Below are 15340 nucleotides of genomic sequence, written 5' to 3' on the forward strand. Positions count from 1 at the left end.
GACCATCATTGGCACCAAGGCAGAAGCGACTCTCATCGCTGAAGACGACACGTCTCCATTCGTCCCTCCATTCACGCCTGTCGCGACACCACTGGAGGCGGGCTGCACGATGTTGGGGCGTGAGCGGAAGACGGCCTAACGGTGTGCGGGACCGTAGCCCAGCTTCATGGAGACGGTTGCGAATGGTCCTCGCCGATACCCCAGGAGCAACAGTGTCCCTAATTTGCTGGGAAGTGGCGGTGCGGTCCCCTACGGCACTGCGTAGGATCCTACGGTCTTGGCGTGCATCCATGCGTAGCTGCGGTCCGGTCCCAGGTCGACGGGCACGTGCACCTTCCGCCGACCACTGGCGACAACATCGATGTACTGTGGAGACCTCACGCCCCACGTGTTGAGCAATTCGGCGGTACGTCCACCCGGCCTCCCGCATGCCCACTATACGCCCTCGCTCAAAGTCCGTCAACTGCACATACGGTTCACGTCCACGCTGTCGCGGCATGCTACCAGTGTTAAAGACTGCGATGGAGCTCCGTATGCCACGGCAAACTGGCTGACACTGACGGCGGCGGTGCACAAATGCTGCGCAGCTAGCGCCATTCGACGGCCAACACCGCGGTTCCTGGTGTGTCCGCTGTGCCGTGCGTGTGATCATTGCTTGTACAGCCCTCTCGCAGTGTCCGGAACAAGTATGGTGGGTCTGACACACCGGTGTCAATGTGTTCTTTTTTCCATTTCCAGGAGTGTATTTTGTAGCGTTACATATTTGTTACAGTAGAAAGTTGTGATGGATGGATGGAGAGGGTTGTATGGGCGCACGATGGCAAGGTCTTCAGTGCCCGCTCAGTAACAGATTGAGACGGGTGTCAAGAAAAGACTCAGAACAGTAAGATAAAAGAGAACGCAAAACACAGGTAACAAGCTTGGAAAAATATGTGTCTACCCACACCGAAGCGTAGGACTAAGCATGCCGCCAGCAGTAAGACATGGACAACACAGGAAGAAAGTGGTAGAGAGAGCTAAAACAATATAGCAGATGGAAGTGCCTGGTTGATCGCAAGGAAAAAAGGGAGGAGCCAGCCACTTTTCAATACACTAAAGCCTCCAGCGTAAAAGTTTAGGCCAGAGTCCAGACACGTCACAAAACTTTAAAACCCTAGACACACACGTCTCATCATTAGCTAAAACACAGGGCAGATCCCCATCAACTTGTGCTTCTGCCCTTGCATCACGGTATAAAATGCAGTCTATTAAAATGTGGCGGACAGACATGTGCACACCACAAGCATCACAAAACGGTGGGCCGGCCGTAGTGGCCGTGCGGTTCTAGGCGCTACAGTCTGGAGCCGAGCGACCGCTACGGTCGCAGGTTCGAATCCTGCCTCGGGCATGGATGTGTGTGATGTCCTTAGGTTAGTTAGGTTTAATTAGTTCTAAGTTCTAGGCGACTGATGACCTCAGAAGTTAAGTCGCATAGTGCTCAGAGCCATTTGAACCATTTGAACAAAACGGTGGATCCTCCCGCCGTAACAGAAAGCTATGCGTGAGAGGACCGTGCCCAATCCGAAGACGCGTGAGGGTCACTTCTCCCCGCCTGAGCAACCGGCAGGAGGAACGCCACGACCGAGTTGTTGACTTCACCAACCGCAGTTTATTGGCTGTTACCGCCAGCCATTCTTCCTCCCACAACTCCATGCACTTCTTGTGGAGTGCAGAGATGACACACTGCAAGGGAATAGGACACTGGACCACATCCTGCTCTCTGCAGGCTTCCTTGGCAGCCCGATCGGCCTGTTCATTGCCCCATATTCCTACACGACCAGGCATCCAGCAGAAGGACACCTCCTTACCCCGCCGTTGGAGCACGTACAGTTGGTCATATATCAGCTGGACCATCTCCTCAGTTGGGTACAGATTCTGAAATGATTGTAAGGCACTAAGAGAATCGGAGCAAAGGAGAAATCGATTGCCCCGATCACGATTCATCCGCTCCAGTGCCTTCAGGATCGCATGGAGCTCCGCTGCGAAAGGGTACAGATGAGTTAAATGTTGGCTTCTGAATAACTACAGATATTCGTTTCTGATACATAAGAATTTGATACTTTTTACCTGTAACAGTTCTTATTGTTTGTAGAGGTCCAAAAAACAGTTTCTTTTTTTGTCGATGTACAAATGAACATTACACCTTTTGCAGAGAACTAATGGACGTCTCTTGCAGTTTGGCTAGTTATATCTGCTCCTCTTTCCCGGTACAACTGGCTATTGTCTGCCACTGTCATGGCAACATCTCTATTATGAAACTTCCAAAAAAAAATCACGTAATCACTGTCGTCAGTATCATTAAAAGAGCCATTCAGGCAACCGTCATCACTCTCACAAGTTGACAAATTCGTAACGTTTAAGAAAATTCGCTCACAAATTTTTGAAATAATATCTACAATAATATTCTTATTGAGATATAACTCTAAGTGATCTACACTGTAAATGTTTTGTAGAGGATCATAACTTACGTTTTTTAAAGGTCAGCTGAAACAAATGAGTCCACGTTATACAAATGTCCCAAAATGCAAACGCTCAAGGTGGTTCAATAAACTGGCACAGCGCGTCGCCACTTGGCTGCTTCCTGTACTTTTAATCTGAAACTTTACGGTTCTGCTACATGTGGCAAGCGAGAGGAAATGCTTCTGGCATTTCAGATTTGTTGAGCTCCTCCATTGAGGGTTACCTTTATAAGTATTTGGCCTCCATTCCCACGGTACACAGTTGGAAAGACTATTAACAAGCGTTCTAGAATATTCCGGAATGTCATTGCTCTCGGTCTTAGCCGTAAACAGGATCTCGTCTGATAGTAAGCGATGCGACATGGTTGCTCAAGACGCCGGGGGCTCCTGCGAAGCACTTTCTTATCCGATATTTCTGGGGGCAACGAGACAGGCCACCGTATTATCTGCTTTTCCCACTGTTTGCACAAGGTCTTCTCGGTTTACTCCTTTGCGAGCAGGTCAGCATTCCGAAAAACTTGAGAGTTCCCTTGTCGCAACTGTTTATCCCAACTACCCGAATTATTAATGTTCTGCGATGATTTCAGCAACGCAATCGATGTGAAAAGAAGCAGACGACTTCACGTCTAAAGATAGCATCTACCATGTGCGTCACAAAAGTTCCTGGACCCCCTGGTCACCTTTTATTTTCTTCGTAATTTGATTCTTTTGTTAGCAGGATGGCGGATTATCAACTGCGAACGTACACTTACAGTTAACATATTGCAGTAAACGCTTTATGTACATAAAATCAATGCAAGAAGTGTTAGCATTTCAAGCCAGAAATGCACGTACTTGATTATGTTTAACTTTGATATCACCAACACAGCTGTGTCTCATCGAGCTATTTTCTGTATTCTTTACACCTGACGGCGATGGCGGGTTGCTCCTATAGGGATATAACGAATGATACTAGCAGCGTTAGACGCAGTAGCTGATATTACTAAGACGTTTCAGTAATGAGTAAGGAGGAAAACCTGGATAAGTGCTAATGTACAGACAAGACATTCAAGCCAGTTAGCTGTTAGTGCCAAAAATGATCGATAGATCGTTTTGTGTGACAGTAGTGCAGATTGTCGATAATATGGTGAATCTGTTAACCTTTGGACTAAATGTATTACAGATGACACAAGACTGACTACACGCCAAATGAGAATACTGACTGGAGACTCGAGTGCTATGCTAGTATGTGAACAGCATGCGACCTGAACTGATTGTGTTGATCCCAGGCTCTGATTCAAAATGGTTCAAATAGCTCTGAGCACTATGGGACTTAACATCTGAGGTCATCAGTCCCCTAGAACTTAGAACTACTTAAACCTAACTAACCTAAGGACATCACACACACCCACGCCCGAGGCAGGATTCGAACCTGCGACCGTAGCGGTGGCGCAGTTCCAGACTGAAGCGCCTAGAACCCGGCTGGTCCAGGCTCTGAGATTTACAAAAGAATGGAACCTGGACTGCGACTGCTGCGAGCATAGCGCTACTGAAATTTGTCTCCAAACGGTTGGGGTCCTAGGAGACTACTGAACCACTGATTCCATTTCGGAGACCCTATTGGCACGTAGGAGCTTCTGAGACGTCGGTATTCCATCTTGGATGTAAGATTATTGGGAGTAGTAAATATAGAGAAATCTAACAATAGCTTCGAGACTAGGGACACGCGCTACTGTTTCTGTCCCCGTACCTGGCTGTCATAATTCTGGTGAAATAGATAATAACATGGAACCTGGAGACCCCTCTACTTCTACTACTTTTAATATTCTTCTTACTCTGCTTCTGCTTCTTCTTCTTCTTCTTCTTACTTGCCGCTTAGGCCTGGGAGACCAAATGCATTCTCTACATTCCTTCACCAATAATTTCTGTTCTTGAGTTTCGCGGTCCATTCTCCTTTTCTCAATCCTGTCGCCTCCCTACCCCTGTTGATACCATCCTTCCATTTTGTCTGCGGTTGCCTTCAGCTCCTTCTACAGTCCACGGATCCTGAGAATGCCATGAGCGATAGTCATTCCTCTTCCATGCCAATAAGGTGTCCTGCCCACATCAGTCATCTTTTGTTTATCCTTTGTCCAGTATCAGTTTGTATGTACAAATCCACCAGTAGCTGGTTTTTTTTTTTAATATCCTACTTTCCTGTGGCTGGGTGTCTCTCTTGGGACCAAATATTTTCCTTGACATTTTTCTCTCGAAGATTAGCATTTTTTGTTCGTTCATCTTCTTTAATCTTAATGTTTCAGACCCACTGAGATGACAAAAGTCATGAGATAACGGTATACGTGTGTACAGATGGCGGTAGTATGGCATACATAAGGTACAAGAGGACAGTGCATTGGCGGGGCTGCCATTTGTACTCAGGTGACTCATGTGAAGATCTTTCCGATGTGATTATAAGCGCACGACGTGAATTAACAGACGTTGAATGCGGAATGGTACTTGGAGCTAGACGCGTGGGACATTCCATTTCGGAAGCCGTGAAGCGACTCAATATTCAGAGATCCACAGTGTCAAGAGTGTGCCCAGAATACCAAATATCAAGCATTACCTCCCACCACAGACAGCGCAGTGACCGACGGCCTTCACTTAGCGACCGAGAGCAGAGGCGTTGGTGTAGAGTTGTCAGTACTAACAGAAAAGCAATAACGCGTGAGATATCAACAGAAATCAATGTAGGAAGTACGACGAACGTATCCGTTAGGACAGTGAGGAGAAAGTTGGCGTTAATGGGCTATGGTAGCACATGAGCCACGCCAGTGTCTTTCCTAAAAGCACGACATCGCCTTGAGCGCCTCTCCTGGGCTCGTGGCCATATCGGTTGGGCCCTAGACGACTGGAAGACCGTGTCCTGATCAGATGAGTCGAGTGTGGCTGCAGACCCCGCAAAGCCATGGAATTAAGTTGTCAACAGGGTAATCTGCAAGCTGGTAGAGGCTCAATAATGAGGTGGACTTCGTTTACGTGGTATGGACCAGGTACTATGATCCAGCTGAACTGATCATGGACTGGAAATGGTTGTGTTCCAATACTTGTAGACCATTTGCAGCCAGTCATGGACTTCATGTTCGCAAACAACGATCTAATTTTTATGGATAACTATGCGCCATGTCAGCTGGTCCCAGTTGTTTGCGACTGGTTTGGAGAAAATTCTGGACAATTCGAGCGAATGATCTGGCCACACAGATGGCCCGACACGAACCCCATCGAACATTTATGGGACATAATCGAGAGGTCAGTTCGTGCTCAAAACCGGCACCGACAACACTTTCGCAATTATGGACGGCTACACAGACAGCATGACTCAGTATTTTTGCAGCGGTCTTCCAATAACTTGTTGAGTCTATGCCACGTATATTTGCTACATTACGCTGGGGAAAGGAGATCCGACACGCTGTTAGGAGGTATCCGATGACTTTTTTCACTTCAGCGTAGATCTACCCGGAGAATTTTTATATGAGGACAACGAACTGCAAAACGTTGGGAGTGATTGATAGGTTAGTGAAATTAAAAAAAAAGTGAATAAAATCAAATTAGATATTAGAGTTGTCAGAAATAAGACGAAAAAATAAAGACCTCATAGAACTGAAATCAGGACAAACACTGATGAGACAATCTTTGCAATGCAATACAGCAGCGATTCTGGCTGGCATGGATTCGACAAATCCTTGGTAGGTTTCCGGAGCCATGGGGTACCAGTTGGCTACGCATCGATCAGGCCAGTCCCGTAAATTCGATCCAGTGGTCTTGGGCGCAGCTTTGGTTTACCACAGCGTCCCAAATGTGTTCTATCGCGTTCAGACGTGATGAATCTGGTGGCGTAGACATCAACATGAGTTCACTACCGTGCTCCTCAAACATCTGGAGAACGGTTGTGCCTTTGTTATACAGCCATTTAACCTGCTGGAACATGTCACCGACGTTGGGGAAGACATAAGGCTTGAGTGAATGTGTTTCCCAATAACGTTCACATAGTTCGCAGCTGTCATGATGCCTTTGACTATTACTGCGTGTCTCATGGAAGCCCGGGTAGTTCTCCCCCATATCTTACTGCTGCTCTCACACTCCTGCTCCCGTGGCGTAGCACACGTTCCGAGTAGCTGTACACCTGGATTCGGCTTATCTGGAGACGACTGTCGGCTTAGTGCAACAATAAATGTGTTATCCGACCAGGCGATGTGTTGACATTTATCCACAGTCAAAATCGATTATCTCATGCACACTGCAATCATAAATCTTAATTGATTGGATGAACACGGGCGGAGCCCCTTGTTTAACTATGTGAGCTGAATACCGTACTCTGAAACACTCGTGACTGCACTTGCAGTGTACTACGTCATCATATCTGCCACAAATCACCCCCATGCTGATTTACAGAGGGACACGCTGCGATGAGGTGTGGACGTCCAAAACCTTGTTGTCTGACGTAAGTCTGCTGGCATTCGTCGCCTTTGCATTAAGGTAAAATCTTATAGGTAGTTAGGCCATATCATGTTCGTCTTTAATTAGTTATTACGCAATCGACGTTTCGACTCTTTGGCTGGGATACCATTCAGTTTCTGTTCTGCTGGTGTTCCCAGTTTGCTGAACACTTGAGATATTACAAGAAACCGGCTCGCAGAGCGAGAAGCACAGATGAGTGTTTTATCAGTTCGCGGCAGTCACGAGAGCAGGTTGGGAATGAAAGCAGGCAGGTGGCTGAGCACCGTAATGTGGGGCTTTTGCCAAGGTCCAGGCGTGGGCGCTTGGCTGAAAGGTGGAGGCGACTTAGTGCAGCTAATGTCAATGAAGTGAAAGATGAATATTATATTTTCAGCGAAACTGCGTTACAGATTCTACAAAAATCAAATAGTGAAAGATGAAAAATATACGGATAAACAAAGTCAAATGAACGTAGCCTAACTTCGGAAAGAAAGAAGGCAGGCTGAACACATACCTTACCCGCAGACTTCTGTGGGAGCTAGCTCGGTATCAAACCGAGCTTAAGCAATGGCAGAACGCTGTTATGAGACCGTGTGGGAAATTGCTCATCCGCAAAGTTACGGAAGGGCCCAGTCGAGTGCACTGACGAGGACGTTGGAAAGTGGCTGTACAATGTTACTTAACTAATCCTCCAACAAGCAAGAGGATGAAGTGACATCCAACAGCAATGTGTAAGAGGTATGCTTCTAGAAACCAATAAACTACTTACTTAAACAACCAAAACTAGGCAAAAGGGTTCTGTTCCGACTGTGCGACTGTGCGTTGAGCGTTTCAACAGGAATTGTTTCCAGTGAGCGATAAGTTTCCAACGCTTCCAAAATACTAAGTGTATTGCCTTTGCTACTCTTAGCGGCCGTATGCCATTATGATCACTTATTTTTAAAAATTGGTTACTCCGAAGAATAAATATGTTATTCCTCCAGTCTGCAGATCATCTGAGGATGCATTTGCAGAATGCGAAACCATTTGTGGTCTTTCAAGAAAGGACTGGGTGCGAAATCTTATGGGACTTAACTTCTAAGGTCATCAGTCCCTAAGCTTACATACTACTTAACCTAAATTATCCTAAGGACAAACACACACACCCATGCCCTAGGGAGGACTCGAACCTCCGCCGGGATCAGCCGCACAGTCCATGACTGCAGCGCCTTAGACCGCACGAATAAAGGACTTTAACAGTCTGAGCGGAAGACATTTTATTCAACATGCAGGGTTTCGGCTGTGGTTGCCCTCATTTTAAAGTTACGTGTCATACGGAGAGTCAACGCTTTGACGACAGAATCAACTTTTAAGCCGATGCGACGCGCGAGTTGAACAACATCCCAAAGAAGCACTTTTCTGACAGTTTCACTAGGTTGAATTAATGTTCCGCGCGTTGATAGTGGAGACTGTGTTGAACAACTCAAGCATTAAAATCACCATCTTAAGATTTCCCTATTTTTTATTAATCCTCTCCCGAAGCCTTTTGGACTGACTTATATGCCGTAAGCCATCCTAAGGTGTGTGTTGTGTAACACTATTTCCAACCTGACCACTTAACCCCCCCCCCCCCCCCTCCATCCCCCAGCCGACACAGTCCATCTGAATGGAGCTTGGTAAGACTGACTGTTGCTAACTTCCTGAATTAATTCGAATGCCTCTAACTTTACCGTCATGATCATTCCGCGAGATACATCAGGGAGAATGCAGTATGCTACCTAATTCTTCTTGGAACGTGAGCTCACGGAATTTTCACAGTAGATCTTTCTGCGTCACGTCACGTGTCTCTTTCTCTTGTAACGTCTTTCTCTGGAACTGGATGAGCTTCTTCTTGGGCTGCTCTTTTCCTTTTTTTTTTTTTTTTGGGTCATCAGTCTCCTGACTGGTTTGATGTGGACCGACAAGAATTCCTCTGTTGTGCCAACCTCTTCTTCTAGGAGTACCTCTTGCAGCCTACGTCTTCAACTATTTACTGGATGTATTGCAGTCTCTGTCTTCCTCTACAGTTTTTGTTCTCTACAGCTTCCTCTAGTACCACGAAAGTCATTCCCTGATGTCTTAAAAGATGCCCTATCATCTTACCCCTTCTTCTTGTCACTGACGTAATAAATCTGAGACGAACGTCGCACCTCCGCTTCGAGTGTTTGTGTGTGTGTGTGTGGTGGGGGGGGGGGGGGGGGGGGTTACGGGCGCTCAACGTCGAGGTCATCAGCGAATCACGCCTATTAAGATGTGCAGACTAACGAAGACCACTAAAGAATCAGTCTAACACGGAAGGCTATTATAAACTACTGTACTTCCTTCATGAATGATTTATATTTCCTTAGAATTGTTCCAATACATCTGTTTTGCATCTGCTTCTCCTGCAACTAGTTCTTGGTGGTTGCACCAGTGCGGAAGTCTACCCATAGATACTTCAATGTTATGGCTGTTACCTCTATTCCCAATGTAATTATTATCATGCTCCTACAGCTTTGCTCTTCTCCTCTACCCATACCCATTTTGTCTGTTTCATACGATAATTATAGCCAGACGTTAAGGAGACATTTTGGAATAAGGGAGGTACTTTGACAACAAACATCATGTGAGTTTATAATGGACCTACACTTCTGTTTAATTATGATTTTTAAATGACACGTGCACCTAATGTTTGGGAAAGGCATATATTCCGAAGACTAACGAAAATCCGGGTATGTGCAGATACAGTTGTAACATATAATCGTTATCGAGCGACTATTTTTATTCGATAAGGATCGAACGAAATTTTGACAAAAAAGTGAAAATAAGAAACAGTGAAATTTGGAATAAATAAACTGAATCTGTTATTACTTTAGATTGCAAATTACATAAGAACGGTCGACAGTTCACTATGTGAGCAAAAATTACTGCATGATTGCTTATAAACTGTAATTACGAACTAAGCATTGAATTGTAACCTGGCGGAACCAAAGGCACTGACTCAAGGTCAGTTGTAAAAACATGGTTAATACCACGAATTAAAGTCAATCACAAAAGCAGCAGAATAATTTGCACTTGACATATGCACGTAAAAAGTTATTGTTTGCAAAACCCTTCGCGTAATCAATAGCTTTGCGTTACTCACTCTAATGCTGTTACTTATTTTAGAAATCCATATGTGCTTACATACGTGTTTTCTATTATAGTAAGTTATTTCTGGATAGTTCATAATGTTTCATTTAGTGAACAGTAAGTAGTTTTACACCACTGTATTTCAACAGCCCCGTGTCTGTGATAGTTAACGCACGCTTGTGCCGTGGCTCTCGACGCGGGGGTAAGCCTATTCGAATCCTGGTGGTGGAATACTGCAGTATTTGACACTAAACTTCTCCTTTGTGTCTCATGAAGAAAGGGCGTGCGACAATGTTGATGGTGTGACCCGTCAGTCGGATGTGTACGTCAAGCTCGACGGCTCCTTTAGTGCTATACGCGAGGACCACCCTTCCTAGAATTAATCTAAATTGATTTAGGGTGGAAGGGGGATCGAAACATGGTCCTCTGTGAGATGTGAGCGCACCTCCATGTCCGTCACCGGCTGGGGGCAGGTGGGACGTGTCCCCTCCCCCAATATTTTTTGAATATCAGTATCTGTTTGTGTTTTTAAATGTATCTCTCACGTCTGATAAATAAACTAAATGAAATCGTGAATGCGATACTTTATTTATTAACATATCGAATAAAAATAGTGCAAAATTTAATTAAAAAAAACAATTCAGTTGGAAATAGTTTCCACAGTTGTTTAGGACATAATAATCACACACGCACGGTCGATAAATTTCAGTGTTAATATTGTATACCTTTTTGTATTCAGTAACGCAGAGTACGGTTTAATCAAGTCATAAATTGGCACGCTTAAGGAGTGTCAAGTATCATTGAAATGTTTGATCTCAAGCATCCAGAATACTCCAAAAAGTGATGTTAAGTCCTAATTTTTTCAATTTTTTTTAAAAATGGGATCTCTCGATTTGACCCCCTTGTGATCTACACCCTATATACTTATACCAAGTCGTCCCCCCCCCCCCCTCTCGTCTCCCCAAAAATTTGCTGGTGATGCCCACACCTTCAACATTGCGCTATGTCAGCCGGTTCGAGTGTTTTTGTACAGAAGCTTCTGATACGCCAAGTGCAGGAAAACAAAGAAACGCCCTGGCGCTTGTGGCTATGTTTGGGCTGAGGGACAACAGATGAATCAAAAGATGGCCGTCACGCAGACGTACTGCCGGTCGCGCCTTTTGCACAATCAGCGTCTGGGGCAATAGCAGACGGGAAGTGGCAGTGGTCCGACGTGATATCAGTCCAGATGGCTGTCGGCGTGACAGTCTGAAGGGACGGGCGGTGTCCGTTGGTGCCAAACAGTTCCGATTACATCACAGTTTCTGGAGATGAGTGTGAATCTGGCGTACACAGCACGTAGAGCACAAAAAGTGGACCTTGTGATCACATATGATGCATCTGAAATGATGTCCTTGCGTATTCCAAGAGCATAGGCCGGCACTATTAAAGTTGTGTATTACTTACATTCTTAAAGGTACAAAATAAACGGCTTCAGGTGACCTCCATGAGGAGTCGCGCTATGGCGAAAAAGCCAAACATCTTCACTTTCCTGCACTGACATAACGAACGACGAAAATTAATAACAAATTTGAGGGTTTCGGTTTAGGTTAGTTAGTCATGTGTTCCATGGGTCGCTTGTAATATGAGTCAAGTGTTCCATGGGAAGTTTGTAATATGATGCATCGTAAAGACTTGCTTCGGTTCAGCTTACAATTAATTTGATGTAACTTGTATATGACTATGGGTGCTTCCTGATTATTTACAAATCAGTTTATGTTTAAGTAATGAAAGTAGTATGTAAGCCTTGTGCGCTAGGTAATCTACAACTTTCCAAATAAAAATGTTTGCGTGGGATAGGAGGAATCGTCCAGAAGAAACATCTCTATTTAGCTTTGCTCTTTGTCAGACATATATCAGTAGACCCATAATGAACGAATTTGGTAAGAGCATTATTCCCTCTTCTTGAAGGCAGTTCTGATAGCAAGTAATGAATATCATTGATCAATAACCTTGCGAGCAGGAGCTTATAGTTGGAGAGTAGCTTACTGATTTACTCGGAAACACCTTTGTATCTGATCAGTGGAGGCTGGTAAGATTTGTGTCTTTGACGAACCCTCGTAGGTATCCATTTTCTGTGAGTTCGTTTCCTTCCATTTCTTTCATCCCTTGCCTGAGCGAAATTCTATGCAACACGATCAAGAACTGGATCAAGACTGGAATGGTTTATAGAACAAAATAACGCACTTCGTAACAGAGTATTCGGTTTCAATAAAGATATCAATTTGATCGAAGCTCTTTGCACATAAATAGACGTGCAGATGAATTGATAATTTTTGCAGGATTGCCGTTTTCTTAGACACCGAATTAAAATGATCTCATTGGTTATATGTATGTATGTTTACCTTAAAAGTTGACTGAGTTGGCGACGATAGTATTATTTCGAAGACCATGTCGTCATACACTTTTTTTTGCTTGAAAATTGGCGGTGAAATAGTTTCTTATGATAGCAGTCAATTTTCAGGAACGCTGATGTCATTTGTAGCGATCTTCATGATCATAAAATTATGAAGGTAAAAATAAGGGGAGATGGCGCTACAGACTTACGCTGTACGTTGTTTTGAAGCCAGAGCCGCCATGTTATTTACCCCAGAACATTAGCAGACTGTTGTTTAGGTGGAGATTGTTCACGATTGTTTTTTGTTCATAATTTCTGTCAGGTGTACGCGACAGTTGTTTTATATATAAAATATTACAGTGCTTACACTAACAACATAGTGTCAGGAAGGTATTTTCAAATTTTTCTGGTCTTAAATGCGTGTTAGATCCAGTAATACGACGTATTTGCCGTCTAAAATTTAACTTTCTTAATGTTTATAAATTTCAGATAACCAAAAAGAGAAGTAAGTGATATGAAAAGGATGCTTGCGTAACCCATTTAAATCCTGTTTTACTGCATTTTGCGTTCATAGCTGATGAAGCTAGAGCTCCGTAAACACTGCTCGTTTACTTACTAGTACTGATTCCGTTTGCATTTTCGACTTTCAGTACATATGCACGACCTGTTCAACGTTCACGTATGCAAAAAAGAAACTTACCTACGTTTTCTTTGTTGTTGTCGATGTCAATAATGTGAAGGATTCTCGAAATATTGAAGGTATACTTTAATGCAGAACTGAGTTCTTGTTTCATTAGCCAGTCAATGCGTCACTATCATTGTAGTTTACACACGTCTGGCTTTGAAATCTTACCACTTGAAGTTCCATCTAGTGAGTGGCCAATTGTAGCAACAATGGAAGTATTATAATGGCCAAGGTTTATCTTTATAAAAACGATGAACGTGCTCGAAAAATCTGGGCTGAAGTTTTAATGTACACTCCTGGAAATGGAAAAAAGAACACATTGACACCGGTGTGTCAGACCCACCATACTTGCTCCGGACACTGCGAGAGGGCTGTACAAGCAATGATCACACGCACGGCACAGCGGACACACCAGGAACCGCGGTGTTGGCCGTCGAATGGCGCTAGCTGCGCAGCATTTGTGCACCGCCGCCGTCAGTGTCAGCCAGTTTGCCGTGGCATACGGAGCTCCATCGCAGTCTTTAACACTGGTACCATGCCGCGACAGCGTGGACGTGAACCGTATGTGCAGTTGACGGACTTTGAGCGAGGGCGTATAGTGGGCATGCGGGGGGCCGGGTGGACGTACCGCCGAATTGCTCAACACGTGGGGCGTGAGGTCTCCACAGTACATCGATGTTGTCGCCAGTGGTCGGCGGAAGGTGCACGTGCCCGTCGACCTGGGACCGGACCGCAGCGACGCACGGATGCACGCCAAGACCGTAGGATCCTACGCAGTGCCGTAGGGGACCGCACCGCCACTTCCCAGCAAATTAGGGACACTGTTGCTCCTGGGGTATCGGCGAGGACCATTCGCAACCGTCTCCATGAAGCTGGGCTACGGTCCCGCACACCGTTAGGCCGTCTTCCGCTCACGCCCCAACATCGTGCAGCCCGCCTCCAGTGGTGTCGCGACAGGCGTGAATGGAGGGACGAATGGAGACGTGTCGTCTTCAGCGATGAGAGTCGCTTCTGCCTTGGTTCCAATGATGGTCGTATGCGTGTTTGGCGCCGTGCAGGTGAGCGCCACAATCAGGACTGCATACGACCGAGGCACGCAGGGCCAACACCCGGCATCATGGTGTGGGGAGCGATCTCCTACACTGGCCGTACACCACTGGTGATCGTCGACGGGACACTGAATAGTGCACGGTACATCCAAACCGTCATCGAACCCATCGTTCTACCATTCCTAGACCGGCAAGGGAACTTGCTGTTCCAACAGGACAATGCACGTCCGCATGTATCCCGTGCCACCCAACGTGCTCTAGAAGGTGTAAGTCAACTACCCTGGCCAGCAAGATCTCCGGATCTGTCCCCTATTGAGCATGTTTGGGACTGGATGAAGCGTCGTCTCACGCGGTCTGCACGTCCAGCACGAACGCTGGTCCAACTGAGGCGCCAGGTGGAAATGGCATGGCAAACCGTTCCACAGGACTACATCCAGCATCTCTACGATCGTCTCCATGGGAAAATAGCAGCCTGCATTGCTGCGAAAGGTGGATATACACTGTACTAGTGCCGACATTGTGCATGCTCTGTTGCCTGTGTCTATGTGCCTGTGGTTCAGTCAGTGTGATCATGTGATGTATCTGACCCCAGGAACGTGTCAATAAAGTTTCCCCTTCCTGGGACAATGAATTCACGGTGTTCTTATTTCAATTTCCAGGAGTGTATTTGAGAAAACGATCAAGGTCAACTTAGTGCTGAGCAAGAACGATCAAGATCCATTTTCTACTCAGAGCTTTTTTTCTTCTCCTTTAATGTTTTATTAGCTATTAATAAGAAGAAACAATATATAACGACTTAAAATGAACTACAGAAGAGGAAAGCCGACACGTTTCACGAGATTAAACGTTCCCAACGTTTCGCTCCAGAAATTTGGCGATTAAGAAGGCAATCTGTACAGGTACCAGAAGTATCTTCCGCATCCTAATATTTCAACCAATGAAGCATATTACCACATTGTAACGTTACGCATATGTAGGCGAGCTAAACAACCGCCTAGAATTGCAACGAGGTAAGATGAATTTGATGTATGGCCGAAAGCTTGCGGGTCCAGTGCTCGGGGCGGGCCGCAGCAGACGCTCCAGGCCAACTGGAGATGAGTCAAAGAGCACATGTCTAGAAACCAGAAAATCCCGGTATGGGGAACTT

Source organism: Schistocerca cancellata, chromosome 2, assembly GCF_023864275.1.
Source record: "Schistocerca cancellata isolate TAMUIC-IGC-003103 chromosome 2, iqSchCanc2.1, whole genome shotgun sequence".
Classification (NCBI taxonomy): Eukaryota; Metazoa; Arthropoda; class Insecta; order Orthoptera; family Acrididae; genus Schistocerca; species Schistocerca cancellata.